The sequence below is a fragment of the Ictidomys tridecemlineatus genome, chromosome 15, assembly GCF_052094955.1.
Source record: "Ictidomys tridecemlineatus isolate mIctTri1 chromosome 15, mIctTri1.hap1, whole genome shotgun sequence".
In the NCBI taxonomy this organism is placed as follows: domain Eukaryota; kingdom Metazoa; phylum Chordata; class Mammalia; order Rodentia; family Sciuridae; genus Ictidomys; species Ictidomys tridecemlineatus.
The window spans coordinates 8067715-8083609 of record NC_135491.1 but is presented as its reverse complement, the minus strand read 5'-3'; the positions used below and the strand labels follow the sequence as shown (position 1 = coordinate 8083609).

Sequence of the window (15895 nt, the reverse complement as noted above, 5' to 3'; positions counted from 1 at the left end):
GGGACCAACAGCTTTTTATGTTCAAGCAACACGCCCATCCAGGGGGCCCATAAATAGTCACCTACTGATTCCTTTCCCCAAAAACTCCTAGAATTGATCAATTGAGCAAAATAGTAACACACATAATAAACAAGCAAAAAAAAAAAAAGCACTTTTTTCATCCTGAGAATGAATCTGCTGAGGAATATTTAAAAAATACAATTCTATTCACAAAGGATTCAACAAATACCCAGGTAGAAGAATATGATGGTGCATACTAGTATTCCAGATACTCGGGAGGCTGAGGCAGGAGGATTGAGTGTTGAAAGCCATCCTCACCAACGTAGGGAGGCCCTCTCTCTAGATAAAGTATGAAAACGAGCTGGGGATGTGGCTCAGTTGTAGAGCACTTGACTAGCACCTGCAGAGCCCTGGGTCTAATCCCCAGTGCCATAAAATAATATTAATAGTGCTGAAGTTATCATGTTTTAAAGTCTATCCAGTCTCAAATCATACTGAAGAGGTAGAGTGAAAAAAAGTGTGCTAATATCAAAACATTCATTGAGTTCAGTAGATTAGAATAGAAGACTCAGAGACAGACCCACACATATAGAGTCAAATGATCCCTAAGAAAGACACGAAAAGCGAATTTTGGAGAAAACAAAGCCTATTTAATAAATAGTGCTTGGAAAACTGAACATCTACATTTTGAAGGATGAAGCAAAATCCTGCAGAAAAATCAACTCCAAGTGGATCAAAAAACAGGAATTAGACCATAAACACTGAAAATACTAGCAGAAATCATAGTGCCTATCCTCCGATCTGTAGGTGCAAGCGTTATTTCTATAAGACTCCTAGTGTTCAGGATAGAAAACCAAGAGTTGATAAATGGAAAGGCTCAAGTTGAAAAGCTTCCACAATGCAGGACCAATGTGATTCTACAACCTGTATACTCATAAAAATGAGAAATCATATCCCATCTGATTTAAATGCATTACATGTCAGGTCATTGTATTGTCATGTGGAAATAATTAAAAAATAAAAAGGTTCCACACAGCAAAGGAAATGAGACAGAGAGAGAGAGGGCTCACTGAGGGGAGCAAAACCTTTTCCAGCTAATTTTCTGACAGAAGATTAACATGTAGAACAAAAAAAGAACTCAAAAATAAGTTTATTATTATTATTCCTTTCTTCTAATTAGTTTTACATATAGTAGAATGCATTTTGATTCATTGTACACAAACGGAGCCAATCTTTTCATTTCCCTGGTTGTGCATGATGTAGAGTCGCACCACATCTACACTCACACATAGACTTAGAGTAATGATGTCCATCTCATTCCACCATCTTCCTACCCCCATGTCTCCTCCCCTGCATTGCCCAGTCAAAGTTCCTCTCTTCATCCCTTGACCACAATTCCCCACTTTGGTTTCTGCATCCCCTTATCAGAGAGAACATTTGGCCTTTTTTTTTTAGGATTGGCTTACTTTGCATAGCATGATATTCTAAACCTCCATCCATTTACCTGCAAATGCTATGATTTTATTCTCTCTTAATGCTGAGTAATAGTCCATTGTGTATAAGTGCCATAGCTTCTTTATTTATCCATCTATTGAAGGGCATCTAGGTTGCTTCCAAGTTTAGCTATTGTGAATTGAGCTGCTATAAATACAGATCCTGGCTGTGTCACTATTGTCTGCTGATTTTAAGTCCTTTGGGTAAAGACCTAGAAGTGGGATAATTAGGTCAAATATGGTTCCATTCCAAGTTTTCTAAGGAATCTCTATACTGCTTTCCAGAGTGGCTCACCAATTTTCAGTGCTACCAGCAATGTATGAATGTGCCTTTTCCCCTAACCACATCCTTATCACACTTCTTGTTGCTTGTATTTTTGAAAATTGACATTATGATTGGAGTAAAATGAAATCTTGAGTAGTGTTGATTTGCATTTCTCTACTAACGGGAGATGTTGAACACGTTTTCATGTATTTGTTGATTGATTGTATATCTTCTTCTGAGAAGAGTCGGTTCAGTTCCCATAAGATTTTTGGTCTCATCCCATTTCTTGATTGGGATGAGACCAAAAATCTTATCACAAAATACCAAACAACCAAATCAAGAGATGGGCAAATCGCAATCATTTCTCAAAAGAAGAAATACAATGGCCAATAATTTTATGAAAAAAAATTCTCAAGTTCATTAACAACCAGAGAAAAGCAAATAGAAACTACATGTCTCTCTCCAGTAACAATGGCAATCATTAAGAACACAAATAGGAATAAACGTTGGCAGGGATTGAGTGAAAAGGAGCACTTACACAATATTGGGATTGGAGATTAGTACAACAACATAGAAATCAGTCTGAAGTTTCCTCAAAAGACTAGGAATGGAGCCAACATATGCCCTAATCATAGAGCTCCTTGGGATTCAACAAAAACAAAGTCAGTGCACTATATCAACACATGCCCCCCAAGTGGATAGCAGTTCAACTCCCAGCAGCTGGGCTACGGGACCAGCCTTTGTGACTGATGAATGTGTTCATATATATAATAGATTTTACTCAGTCATAAAGAGTAAATGTGGAATCATACATATAATAGATTTTACTCAACCATAAAGAAGAACTAAATTATATCATTCGCAGGAAAATGGATGGCACTGGAGACCAGCATGCAAACTGATTAAAAGCCAGAATCACTGAATCAAGGTTGTCTGCTTTCTCTAATATGTGGAAAATATGCAGAAGAATAATAAGGTATACCACACAATAAGAGAAAGACCAGTAGAATAGAGGACACAGACATATATGTGAAGAACACTCACCATTTCCTTGTATGAACCATTGAAAATACTCTTCCAGTGACTCTGGTTTCTTACATAGTTTTGTCATAGTCCAATGATAATAACCTGACACAAGAACATCTTTGGGATTTCTCATGATATATATCACCTTAAATTTAGGGAAAATGAGAAAATGAAAAATCAGTCTCAGTCTGTCATTTCCCCACCTTGATCTTGATCTTTCCCTGGGCAGTTCTTCCTTAATCTTTATTAAACATGATGGGTTCCTTTAATAAAATAGTTATAGCATTCATTCACCAAATACACATTTTACTATTATTATTTTTGTTGGGGTTGCCCCAGCTCCAAAGATTAACTTCCCCATCCCCTGAGAAGAGCCATACATTGGTGAGCCCTGCTGACTCCCGTGATCCTTACCCACCAATCAGACTAGCCCTGCTAATTCACATGATCCTTACCCACAAATCAGACTAGCCCTGCTGATTCACATGATCCTTACCCACCAATCAGAAAGCTCCCCATGCCAACTGTTAAACCATTCAACCGTTAAAATGTCATAAATGTCAAAACACTCGGCTCTATAAATATGAAGAGCTGTTCCTCAATAAATGGGCATTTTCTCCGACAAGGAGCCTTGTTCGTTCTTTCATTGGGGCCCAAATCTGGGAGGTGGAATGCCTCACATCTCAAGGACACCCTCTCTCAAGGCTTGCTATCCTCATCCACTCTTTCGGGCACTGCTACTACTCACAAAACATGGGCTCTTCAGTAGGTGAGTTCCCTATCGGCATCCAACTTCAGATGGGCTATGCAGGGGCTTTGACTGTGATCATCCGGCAAACCTCTGACACCAAATCTGGAGGAGAGAATGCACCCCACCACGACCTTCAGGGTCAGGAACCCACTCGCAATTCTCAGACATCTGTTTAACTTCTGCGATCACTCGAAAAAGTGGAAGGAGATCCACCATGTTGAGGCTTTTTCTCTTCTTCTTTCTACCTCAACCTATCCGGCATATGAACCCCCTCCCTACCAACATCCCTGTCGGATCCATACAGCCCTCCAGGTGCTCCCCCTGACTTGCTTGACACCTTTAGTCCCACCACTTACATAAGAGAGTTTCTATAGGTCCTCCAGCTTATAGCCTCACTCATCATGATATATAGATGTTACTGGTTAATGCTCTCCTTTCTGAGGAACATACCACAGTCTGGGAACTTGCCAGAGCCCATGAGGATGAAATTCACCTAGCCAGTCCCCATCACCCTCCGGGGCCACTTGCTGCTCCAGTGCAGACTCCCGACTGGGATTATAATACACAAGCTGGCAAAAAGAGTAGGGACCGATTCTCCACATGTATAATTGCTGGGCTCAAAAAAGTGGCATGTAAGGCTGTCAACTTCCAAAAATTACAAGAGATTATTCAAAAGTGAGAGGAGATCCCAATGGAATTTCTGCATTGACTTACGAAAGCCCTTCAGCAGTATACTAACCTAGATCCCGAAACCCCAGATGGCCTTCATGTCCTTATGACATATTTCCTCTTGAAGAGCTACCCAGACAAGCTCGAACAAGGCCCTGCCACCCCCCAGACTGAGGTCTTTTCGGTAGCCTTTAAATCAATTGCCACAAGTAAAAGGCCGAACACAATAAATTTCAGATGCTCGCCCAGGCCCTGCAGGGTGCTTCCTCGGGTCACCGCCCATCACCGCAGGTCAAACCCCTCCCACCCCGGCGCCTGCTTCAAGTGTGGCAAGGAGGTACGTTGGACCAGGGCATGCCACACATCATGCACTCTGTGTACCCCATGCCCTAAATGTCAACAACAAGGTCACTGGGGCTCTGACTGTCCTAGATCCCATAGGAGGCCTATGGCCAGGGAAGCAACAACCTTCTGGGCATGGCAATCAAAGATTGATGGAGCCTTGGGTCCTTGTCCCCATTTGTAATGATCAATAGACAGGAACCCAGGGTGTGGATTCAGGTGGATAGATGCAAAGTTGACTTTCTCCTTGATACTGGGGCTACATTATCAGTTGTGACAGAATTCTAGGGGCAAACAGTGCCATCCACCTCTCCTATTGTAAGGGTAGGAGGAAAGACCATCTATCCACAAAAGACTCCCCTATTACTCTGTTCCATAGACAACTTCCCATTCTCTCAGACATTCTTAGTTATGCCCCAATGTCCAGTTCCTTTGCTCAGCCGAGATATTCTCTCTAAATTCAATACAACAATCAACATTGGGGATCCTGACATCAGCCAAGCCCCAGAATCAGCCTGTTCATCTTTCCTGGCCCTTTTGGCAGAATACATGAAACACCATGCTAAAAAGGACCCCTTACCTATGAACCTGGTTGACCCAATTGTAATGGATACCCACACCCCCTCCACCATTTCCTGCCCACCAGTTAACATTCATCTCAAAGATCCTAACACCTTCCCCAATCAGACTCAATACCCCCTGTCCACCAAAGCTCTTCTGGGCCTACAACCTATTATTCAGGACCTTCTTAGCAAGGGGTACCTCCGTCCTGCTCATTCCCCTTACAATACTCCCAAACTAGTGGTAAAAAAGCCCAATGGGTCCTATCGCTTAGTTGAGGACCTATGACTCATCAACAACTCTGTTAGATCCATACATTCTTTGGTTCCCAACCCATACAAACTGCTGTCTCAAATATCCCACATTGCCACCCACTTCTTTGTCATAGATTTAAAGGATGCTTTCTTCTCCATCCCCCTTGCCCCCGAATCACAAGATGTTTTTGCCTTTACCTGGCAGATCCCACCATCAGTCTCAACAACTAACCTGGACTGTCCTTCCTCAGGGATCTTTTCACCCCAGTGCCCCGAAAACACCCTCTTGCAATATGCTGATTATTGTTCAGCAAATCTCTTAGCCCACCTGTGGGGAGGAAAGCACCCCACCATAGCCTTTAAGGCTGTGGTGGCCTTTGGGGACTCCTTCCTTGGGCAGATTTGAAGCCATAGTCCTCTCACCTGTAAGACTCGGCAGCTAGAGACACGCTTACCCTCCCCTTCCTCTCCCCTTTTTCTGGCCTTGGGAGCATTTGGCCTATTCAGGAGGGGTCCCGAAAAGCCTTGGCCAAGGTCTCCCACAGCTCTGGCTCTATTCAGGATGACAGCTTCGGCTGTCAGGATTCGGTGATGACTAATATCTACAGGTCAAACCTGCCACTTAGGCACTTCTGATTTTTGGCTCAAGCAGGAACACCCCTTTTGCCAATAAATAAGTTTCTTCTTCTCTGTGTCCTCTTCCCTCCTCCTTACATGGGTAATGTGTCCTCTCTGCAGGTCAACTCTTCCCTACAATGCCTCTTGGACCAAATATAGCACCTAGGCCTGGCCCACTTAAGCAGATGGCCCCTTTTTTGGGTCCCTGGATTCCTAGATTCTAAAAGGATGTCTACAATTACTATGAGTATATTAAAATGGGTAGAGATGGCTTATATCCAGGCATTCTTCTTGCTCTGATCCAATCATGCTCTCTGCACCTCTTGCAAAACTCTGCAAATTCTTCTAGCCCGTCCAAAGGGTGCTCAACAGATGACACACTTCTCCTACTTAATTTCTTGACCTTAAAGGGATATAGGGCCTCTCCACAAAAAGTGCAAATAGCATAAACAGAGGTCACATATCTGGGGTTCTCTATCCCTCAAGGGAAAAAGGCCATTTCAGTAGACAGAAAGCAGCTTTTTATGTCTGTAACTACAAACAAAGACCAAAGATGATATACTCTCCTTCTTGGGTTTCGCTGGGTACTTCAGAGCCTGGATTCCTAATTTCTCCCTGCTCACCAGGCTATAATCTGAACAAGGGCCCCCAAGATGAACCCCTACCCTCAGCAGTAGGAAAGCCCTTTACAATTCTTAAAAAGCCCCTCCTCCTGGCAAACACCCTACATCTCTCTGACCTCACCCAACACTTCACCCTCTATATACATGAAAAACAGGGACAAAGTCTGGGCATTCTGGGTCAGGAATATGGCCCCACATTCGCACCAGTGGCCTACCTATCCAAACAGCTCAACCCCACCATCAGGGGCTGGCCCCCATGCTTCAGAGCCCTAGCAACAGCCCATGACCTCCAGAAAGAAGCACACAAGCTTACCTTTGGCTCCCCACTAACCATCTCATCTCCTCATCATCTAAAGGATTTCCTCACTTACAAGGGGCTACAGTCACTTCCTCCTTCCAGGGTTCTATCCCTCCTTGTCTCATTCCTTGAATAACCTGCCTGCCTCCTCCCATCTTCTCCCTCACATGATCCCATCTACAAATGCCTGGAGGTATTAGAGATTATTTTATCCTGCCCTACCACCATTTATGAGGGACCCCTTCCCTCTTTGGACCTCATCTGGTTCTCAGATGATAGCTCCTTTATACATGAAGGGGTTAAATTGGCAGGGTATGCTATCGTTTCCCTCTCATCCATCATAGAGGCAAAACCTCTCCCTCCCAATACCACCAACTAACAAGCTGAATGCATAGCTGCCACAAGGGCATGCGAGCTAATAGAGGGAAAAACCCTCACCCTATATGCAGATTCCAAATACGTCTTCCATATCCTGATCTCCCACACAGCCATTTGGAAAGAAAGGGAGCTATTGACCACCAGAGAAACAGCAGTCATTAATTCTACATTTATTTCTGGCCTACTATGAGCCTCCAGGCTGACTTCCCAACTGGAAATAATCTATTGCGAGGCCCAGCAAACTGACTCCTCCCTTACTACTATGGGGAATTCCAAGGCTGATCAAATGGCTCTAGCAACAGCCCTACAGAGCTTTACTACTCTCTGCTACTCTTCATTACAACCAGGGTGCCGCAGTCTGGCTGGACATAATTCACAAGCCACTTGTCAAGCAGAAACAAACTTTAATTTTAGAACACACACGCCGCACCACATGAGCTCTTCAGAAATTCCCTCAGAGCCCAACTGCCATCAATGGCTTCTGGTGAGCCTCTCAATCCCCCACTCCTCCTGATCTTGAGGCCAATTGGCTGGATAGCATCAGTGGAGCCAAAAGATTCCCCTATGAGCATCTCCATGGTCTGAAAGAGTGGGCAAACAGCCCAATGAGCATCACCGCAGAGGAGCCAATCAGCTGGCAGCTGGAAGTTTGCTGGGGCCAGGGTGAGCCAATCAGCTGAAAGTTTGCTGGGGCCCCTTCAGATGTGGCTCTCAACATCTCCCCCTCTCTGTTTAAACAGCAAGCATGTGGCTTAGTGACCGTGCTTGCCTTAGGTTGTCCAGTACTACATATGGTCCTTACCCTTCATCAGATGAGCTGACCTCAAGGCGTAAGCCTCCTGTCTTAGGTTGGTACCATTGCAGTTGGATCTTACCCGTCATTGACTACCGGTCCAGCATACAGCCACACCTGTAGATAGGCCTTTGTACCGGCAGGGGGGAGGGTGAGGTTCTTTGCCTCATCTCTCTTGGCCCCCAAATTTTAGCTGAATAACCATCACAAGCAAAAGGGAGGAGGATATACCAAGCTAACTGACTGCTCCTTTTGGAAAAATTGTACCACCGATGACACCATCAGCAAAAATACCCCAACACTACCACAAATTGCTTCACCAACAGATAGTTCACAATGCATACAAAGTGATACATAGTCCAGGCAAGTTCTGCAAGCAGTTCAGTGATAGCCATTGCAGAAGCTGTAGACTGGTTTTATCTTTGTCTTCACCAGCACTGGGATGAAGATAGGAATTCTGGCAATAATGGCTAAAAAAAAAATTACATAATATTCCAGCAGGCAGTAAAAGAAAACAATTTTCTGAACAATTTACATTATCCTGAACAGAATTATTAAATATTATGAAAAGGAAAGGTGAAAGTAAACAAACAGATCTGTTAACCTCCTTTATTGTTCACATATTAAAACAATCCTCAACAACTGTTTACCCAATTAAAATTAAAACATGTAAATCACGTGAATAAAAAAAATTTGGATTCATTTTTTCATGAGCACTCGTCATATATGATATATGGACATATGCACATACAAACATACAACACAAAATACAATAATATAATACATACAACAGATAATATAATAGTAAAGGCCTTATAACTTTTTACAGGTGAAATCTCCATTGCAATGTTTAAAAACTCTATAGTCTAAAAATAGAATTGATCAGCAAAACACTAACCTAGGTCTGTATGAGCTCAAAAAACAAAATAGAACTTCATGATGTGGGAAAGGACAATAATAAAATAGATATTGAAAAAAGCATCATGGTTTCATTAGCCTCCAGGTGTGGGAGAACCACTATTGCAGATGTAAGGGTAGCCAAACTGGAGTTCTGGATATCAACTGTTGTGGATTTGAGCCAAATCATCTTCTTTTTGGTTTGTAGAAATTGCTTTAGTTAATCTCTCTAGAGTCCAAATCAGCTGCTGTTCTCCCTGTGGAAACACACAAACAGACCCCCGACTCCAGACAATTACTGGATCAGGACCTTTCCATTGTCCTGTTAGAGTATCCTTCCAAAGTACCTTGGGCTTATGTACATTTTTTGGACACATATGCCTTTCCACAGCACTAAGCCCTGATGATTCCAAATTTTAAAAGTTTAGAGTAAAAAGGGTTATTTTAAGTTTATCTTTGGGGGATATATACCCCTTCCCAATTCGCTCTTTTTGTTTTAATAAGTACATTTTAATAGTTTGATGAACTCTTTCAACTATGCCTTGTCCCTGTGGATTGTATGGGATCCCTATTATATGAGCAATGCTGAATGATGAGCAAAATTGTTTAAAAGAGGTAGAAGTATAACCAGGGGCATTATCTGTTTTTAACTGTTTTGGAATGCCCACAGTGGCAAAATTTTGTAAGCAATGAGCTATAATATTTTTAGTGTTTTCTCTGGCATGAAGGGAGCCCATCAAAAATCTGGAAGAATTATCAACTGTAACACGCAAATATTTTAATTTTCCAAATTTTGGCAAGTGTATGAAGTCCATCTGCCAAATATGGTTAGGTATCAGTCCTCTAGGATTGACTCCAAGATTAACTTGTGGTAAAAAGGTCACACAATTTTGACATTGTTTTATTATTTGTCTAGCTTGTTCCTTAGATATTTTAAATGATTTTGTAAAGTATTAGCATTGACATGGAACTTTTTATGAAAATTTGTAGCTTCTTCTAGTGTAGAGAAAATATGTACATTATGTGTAGTTTTATCTGCTAAATCATTGCCCAAACTAAGGGTTCCAGGCAATCCTGTATGTGCCCTGATATGTCCTATAAAGAATGGATCTTTTCTGTACCAGATTAGACTTTGTATAGTGGAAAACAAAGAGAAAACAGAAGAGGAAGGGGAAATCCTGCCAGCATCTTCAAGGAATACTATAGCATTAACTATATCTGACTATTGGAAAATAAATTAAATACAGATTCTTTAAACATCACAAAAGCTTGTAATACTGTATTAAGCTCTACCTTTTGAGCTGATTGTTTGGGTACTAAAAATGTAAAAGTTTGATCAGGGGTAACTAATGCTGGTGTACCATTATTTGACCCATCAGTGAATATATTTGGAGCATTCATGATAGGTATTTTTCTTGTCATTTTTGGAAAAAGTCCAGGATGCGATGACCAAAAAGACAATAAAGGATTAGATGGTAAGTGGTTATCAAAAGAAACATTAGATTTGCACATGATTATTTCCCAAGTATTTAACTCATTAGCTAACTCATCAATTTGATCCATAGTATATGGAGTAATAATTTTATTGGGAGAAATTCCAAACACTCCCTTTGCTGCTTTTATTCCTTTGAGTATTAATTGTCCTATAGCCCAGGATACATAGTAAGAATAGTGTTACAAGAATAAGATAAATGTATCCATAATAATGGACCTTCTTGCCAAAAATTTCCTATAGGAATATTTTTGGTGGTAGTACAATAAATAATAAAGGCAAACTTATATCAATTCTATCCAAATGCATATTTTCCATATATGTTTCAATGACTTTTAATGTCTTTCTTCCTTCAGGCATTAACATTCGGAGTGAAGTTGGATCTGATGGACCTCTTAGGATATCAAATAAAGGTCCCAATGCTTCTGTTGGTATGCCTAGATAAGGCCTTATACAATTTATGTCTCCTAATAACTTTTGAAAGTCGTTAAGTGATTTTAGCTGATCTACTCATATTTGAATTTTTGGTGGAGGGACCATGAATGAGGATAATAGAACTCCTAAATAATTAATTGGAAAATTTAATTGTATTTTATCTATTGCTATCTCTAGAATATAATTTTTTAATAAGTTTGTAAGTGTGGCATAACATTCTAGCAATGTGTTTTTATCTTTGTAGTTCAGGATTTTGATTTCTAAGTGGCTGGATTGCTTTGTTAACATAAATTTGACACATAGTTGGGCTGTTAGCCATCCCTTCAGGGAGTACTTTCCATTCGTATATCTGATCAGAACCTTCATGATTCAGTGCAGGGATAGTAAATGCAAAACGTGGAATGTCCTCAGGATGAATTGGAATTGAAAAAAAACAATCTTTAATATCTATAACTAAAACATACCAGGATTTTGGCAAAGCAGACAATTGAGGAATCCCTGATTGAGCAGGTCCCATAATAATCATCTCATTATTAATGGCTCTTAAATCTTGCAATAATCTCCATTTACCATATTTCTTTTTGATGACAAAAATGAGAGTATTATGGGGAGATACAGAAGGTTGTATATGTCCCTCTGCTAATTGTTGTTTGACCAGGTCATAGTGTGCTGATAATGCCAATGTCGTGGGTTTGTTCCCCGTATGGGCCACCAAATGCTGAAGTCTGGCTGGGAACAATTCACAAGCCACTTGTCAAGCAGAAACAAACTTTATTTTTAGAACACACACGCTGCACCACAAGAGCTCTTCAGGAATTCCCTCAGAGCCCAACTGCTACCACCGGCTTTCGGCGAGCCGCTCAACCCCCCATTCCTCCTGCTCTTGAGGCCGATTGGCTGGGTCATGTGGGCAGAGCCAAAAGAGTCTCCCAATGAGCAGCTCTGTGGTCTGAAAGGGTAGGGAAACAACCCAATGAGCATCAACACAGAGGAGCCAATCAGCTGGCAGCTGGAAGTTTACTGGGACTAGGGTGAGCCAATCAGCTGGAAGTTTGCTGGGGCTGCTGTGAGCCAATCAGCTGGAACTTTTCTGGAGCCCCTTCAGTTATGGCTCTCAACATCCGGGATCAGCCCAAAGATCCCCAACAACTCTTCCAGTTTCTTCACTCTCTATTTTATTCTAGTTCACAGAGTCTCACTAACTTTCCTTCACATTTTTTTCACCCTTTCCCCACGCGATAAGACCCTCCTACAACAGATCATTTCCGCTTGCCAGATCTGCCAGAGAACCAATACCAATACTCCATTAAAACCTAAATTTTTCTCTTCTCACCAGGCCCCTGGTCATACTCCACCTGAAGACTGGCAGATTGATTTCACCAACATGCCCCAAGTAAAAAACATAAAATATCTTCTTGTATTGGTAGATACTTTTTCGGGATGGGTTGAAGCCCTTCACACTTCTAACAAGTGGACTTCTAAGGTTGTTGATCTGTTGCTTACCCATATAAACCTTCGATTTCAGAAGCCCACTTCTATCCAATAAGACAATGGTCCAGAATTCACCTCGCAGATAACTCAGGGACAGGCTCACGCGCTATCACTCCCTTGGCATTTCCTTTGCCCTTACTGCCCCCAGGCTTGTGGAAAGTTTGAAAGGACCAATCAGTCCCTTAAAGAGACCCTCACCAAGCTCACCATGGAATTAAGTCTGGAATGGGTAAAAGTTCTCCCCTTAGCTTTATTGCACATTAGAGCCTTGTCAAAAAAGCCTTCTAATCTCTCACCTTCCAAAGTCATGTATGGCCATCCTCACTCCTCCCGGGTTGCCTACAGAACCCCTACTGATCCCTGAAACCTATGCCCTGCCTGTCCTCTTCCATCTATGCTCTGAACTCTTGCACTATCAAGACTGGCTCCTTCCTGACCCCAGTCTCTCTCAGAACCTCACCTCCTTAACACCTGGTCAACTTGTTTACTATTGCCCACTGGGGGAAAAGCTCCCTCTAAAACCGAGATGGGAGGGTTCTGCTCAGGTGATTATGTGCACTCACTTGGAGGCCAAACTCAAACTGTCTACCAACTTATCATAAAACCTGTTGCCTTCTGGGTTTAAGGAGGAACAAGTGTGTTTTGTTAGCCCTTTTAGTTTCATAAGAATTTCAAGTATCAGTATTTAAAGTTGAGGTGTTTCACATAAATCCTGGAGAGATCTGACTTCTCTCAAAGGGAAATCTGGTAATAATGGGCCACTATCGTCCCTTGGCCACCTTCGTTCAGAGCTTGAGAGAAGCTGCCTTCTTTACAAAGCTCATGTTTTCTTGGTGTAACTAGGAAAACTGGGAACAGTGATATTTCAAGAAAGGTCAAGAGAGAACAAGCTGGTTCCAGAGACACCCAGGTAGGAGAGAGTATGATGTCAATAAGAGCAGCCTTAATAAAGAGGGGAGGGAGCTAGATTGGACTAGGAATGAAGAGTGGAATGGGGGGTGTTAGGTGCAGGACAGGCTGAATAAGTTGTCTGCAGGGCACGCCAAAGTTAGCTGCAGGATGACCTGCCTTCTCAAACCCTCTGTCTGGTTCTTTATTACCTGTTTGTTTCAAGCCCAAACACCCAACCCCCTGCTCAAAGCTGAACACTTAATCCCATTGTGCCAACAAGGCAACTTGCAGACAAAGAGACCCCATTAGATATGGGCTAAAAAAATTCCTTGTGCCTGTTCCTGTCCTTTATCTTGAAGTTCAGTCAGACTCATGTGGGTAAAATTTCTAATCAAGCTTTTAACGAGCCTCTCCTCAGGAATTACCAATTCGTGCCTACCTCCAGATGAGAGCTATGCTGACATAATTTGGTTCCTGATGTTATACTGGTCCTCTCTGTCCTCCTGTAGGAGCTCCTTACTTCCCTTCTCTCTGATTCGCCCATGCCACCCTATCTCAGCAGGAAATAGCCAGAATGATATGGTGCCCACTTTCATTTAATAACAAAGAGGGGGAAATGTTGGGAGTCCCCTCAGCTCCAAAGACTAACTTCCCCATCCTCAGAGAAGAGCCATCAAATGGTGAGCCCTACTAACTCTCAAGATGCTTACCAACAATCAGAATAGCCCTGCTGACTTACATGATGCTTAAGCACCAATCAGAAAGCTCCTTGTTCCAACTGTCAAACAATTAAACTGTTAAACTGTCATAACTGTCAAACCACCTGACCTCTATAAATATGCAGAGCTGTTCTTCAATAAATGGGCATTTCTATGATGATGAGCCTTATTGTTTCTTTGGAGCCTTGTTCATTCTTCTGATTTTAATTTACATATAACAGCAGACAGCATTACAATTCTTAATTTGTTAGATCTTGGATATCCATGATCTGTACTGATCACCATCAGCCATGAGGAAGCTAGAGAGGCTGCTGATCACAGAGCACAGTGACATGCAGAGGGCTGGCATCATTACCTAGCTAGCCATGACTTATAGCAGTCCACTAAATGTGAGCATTCATCAATATATGCAGGCTCTGCTCCCAGCATATGGGAAACAATGACTTGGGTGCTTGCTAGTACCTGGAAGGATGTTGTGATTGAGTGAGTATTTGCAGACATTGTTAAGAGCTGTAAGTTTTGACACTCTAGTGTAGACGTAGTTATAATTAGGTTACACATGGAATGTGGTTTTCTAAGATTCTGACTTCAGCCAGTCATATTATACCTGAATTCAGGTGGGGCTAATCTGCAGAATGGTCCACATCCTTGCACTCAAGTGTGGCCTGGTTGTGGCCACATGAACCTAAATAATATCTGATAATCTCAGGTCTCACCCAATCTACCAAGTGAGCACACACCCCAGCAAGGTCTAAAGGGGTTAACTAGGCACTTGCAAGGAGACAAGCATGGATTGAACATTAGGCACTGGCCTTGGCCTTGGAAGTCAATAAAGACTTGGGGAAGAGATGGAAAGGGAGGTGAGAGGACATGAACCATGGGCCCCCTCTCTCATTTAAAAGTTTGTAACCCACATCTGTCTCTGTCCAGGGTGAGCAATCCCAGGTGGGCACAGATCGAACCCACTTGGTATCACCATTGGAGTGAATCAGGCAGAGAATTTCAACCAACAAGTGGGTTCCTAGATAAGGAAGGAAAAGTGATGGTCACTCACTTCATCCTGGATTGAGAACAAAACTTATGATAAAATACATAACATGTACTTTACCATCTGCCCATTTTAAGCATGCCATGGGGTGGTGCTGAGCAGAGTTCAGCATGTTCCTGCTGTTGCTCAGCCAATATCCAGAAGCTTTTTGTCTTGAAAAACTGAAACTCTCTGCTCCTTAACAACATTTCCCTACTAATTCCATCTTTCAGGCCCTGAAACCCACCATGGGGCTCTCTGTTTCTATGAACTAGACAAAAATTTACCCTATGGATTCCTATAGCATTTGTCCTTTTGTGCCCATCAGAGTACACTTAGCATTAGTCCCAGTATTGACCTATATTGTAGAAGGAGTCAGCCTGTCATCCTGGTTAATGTTGAATCATACTCCATTGGATCAACTCGCCACATTTTGTTTACGCATTAAACTACCAGTGGACTTTTGGAGAGGTCAGGCCATACATCTGCTGAGTAAGGGAGGAACACAGCCATCAATTTTCCCATTGATGGTCCCTATCATATTTCCTTACCTGATTTGGGGTAGGCCACCAATACTGTGTCTTCATCCTTTATTAAAAACTGAGCACCTGCTTCTTTCAAAACTTCACAGCTAACCAAACACAGGGAAACCTATCCATTCAAACCACAAGTAGCCATCTGTCATGGTGATGAGCTCTCTCTGTGAGGTGCAGGGGTTTCTCCTATCACCACCATTGGATGATGGGGGAGATACTGGAGACTGGACTTTGAAGTAATGTCAAAAAAATCATTAACTTTTCTGGTTGTCAAATTAACTGGGTGATTTAAAAGATTGTGACTGGTGACCCAAATTTCTTGGCATTGAGCAATTT

General features: G+C 42.1%; 1 long non-coding RNA gene across 1 annotated transcript; it reads right to left on the bottom strand.

The window, feature by feature from the left end:
• Positions 1 to 2848: 2848 nt before the first annotated feature.
• Positions 2849 to 15807, bottom strand: LOC144370731 (uncharacterized). The gene is made up of 3 exons (XR_013430662.1): positions 15575 to 15807; positions 3533 to 3637; positions 2849 to 2929 (listed from the first exon to the last, which is right to left on the bottom strand). It is a non-coding gene; the product is annotated as an uncharacterized LOC144370731 (long non-coding RNA).
• Between the last annotated feature and the right edge of the window lie 88 nt (positions 15808 to 15895).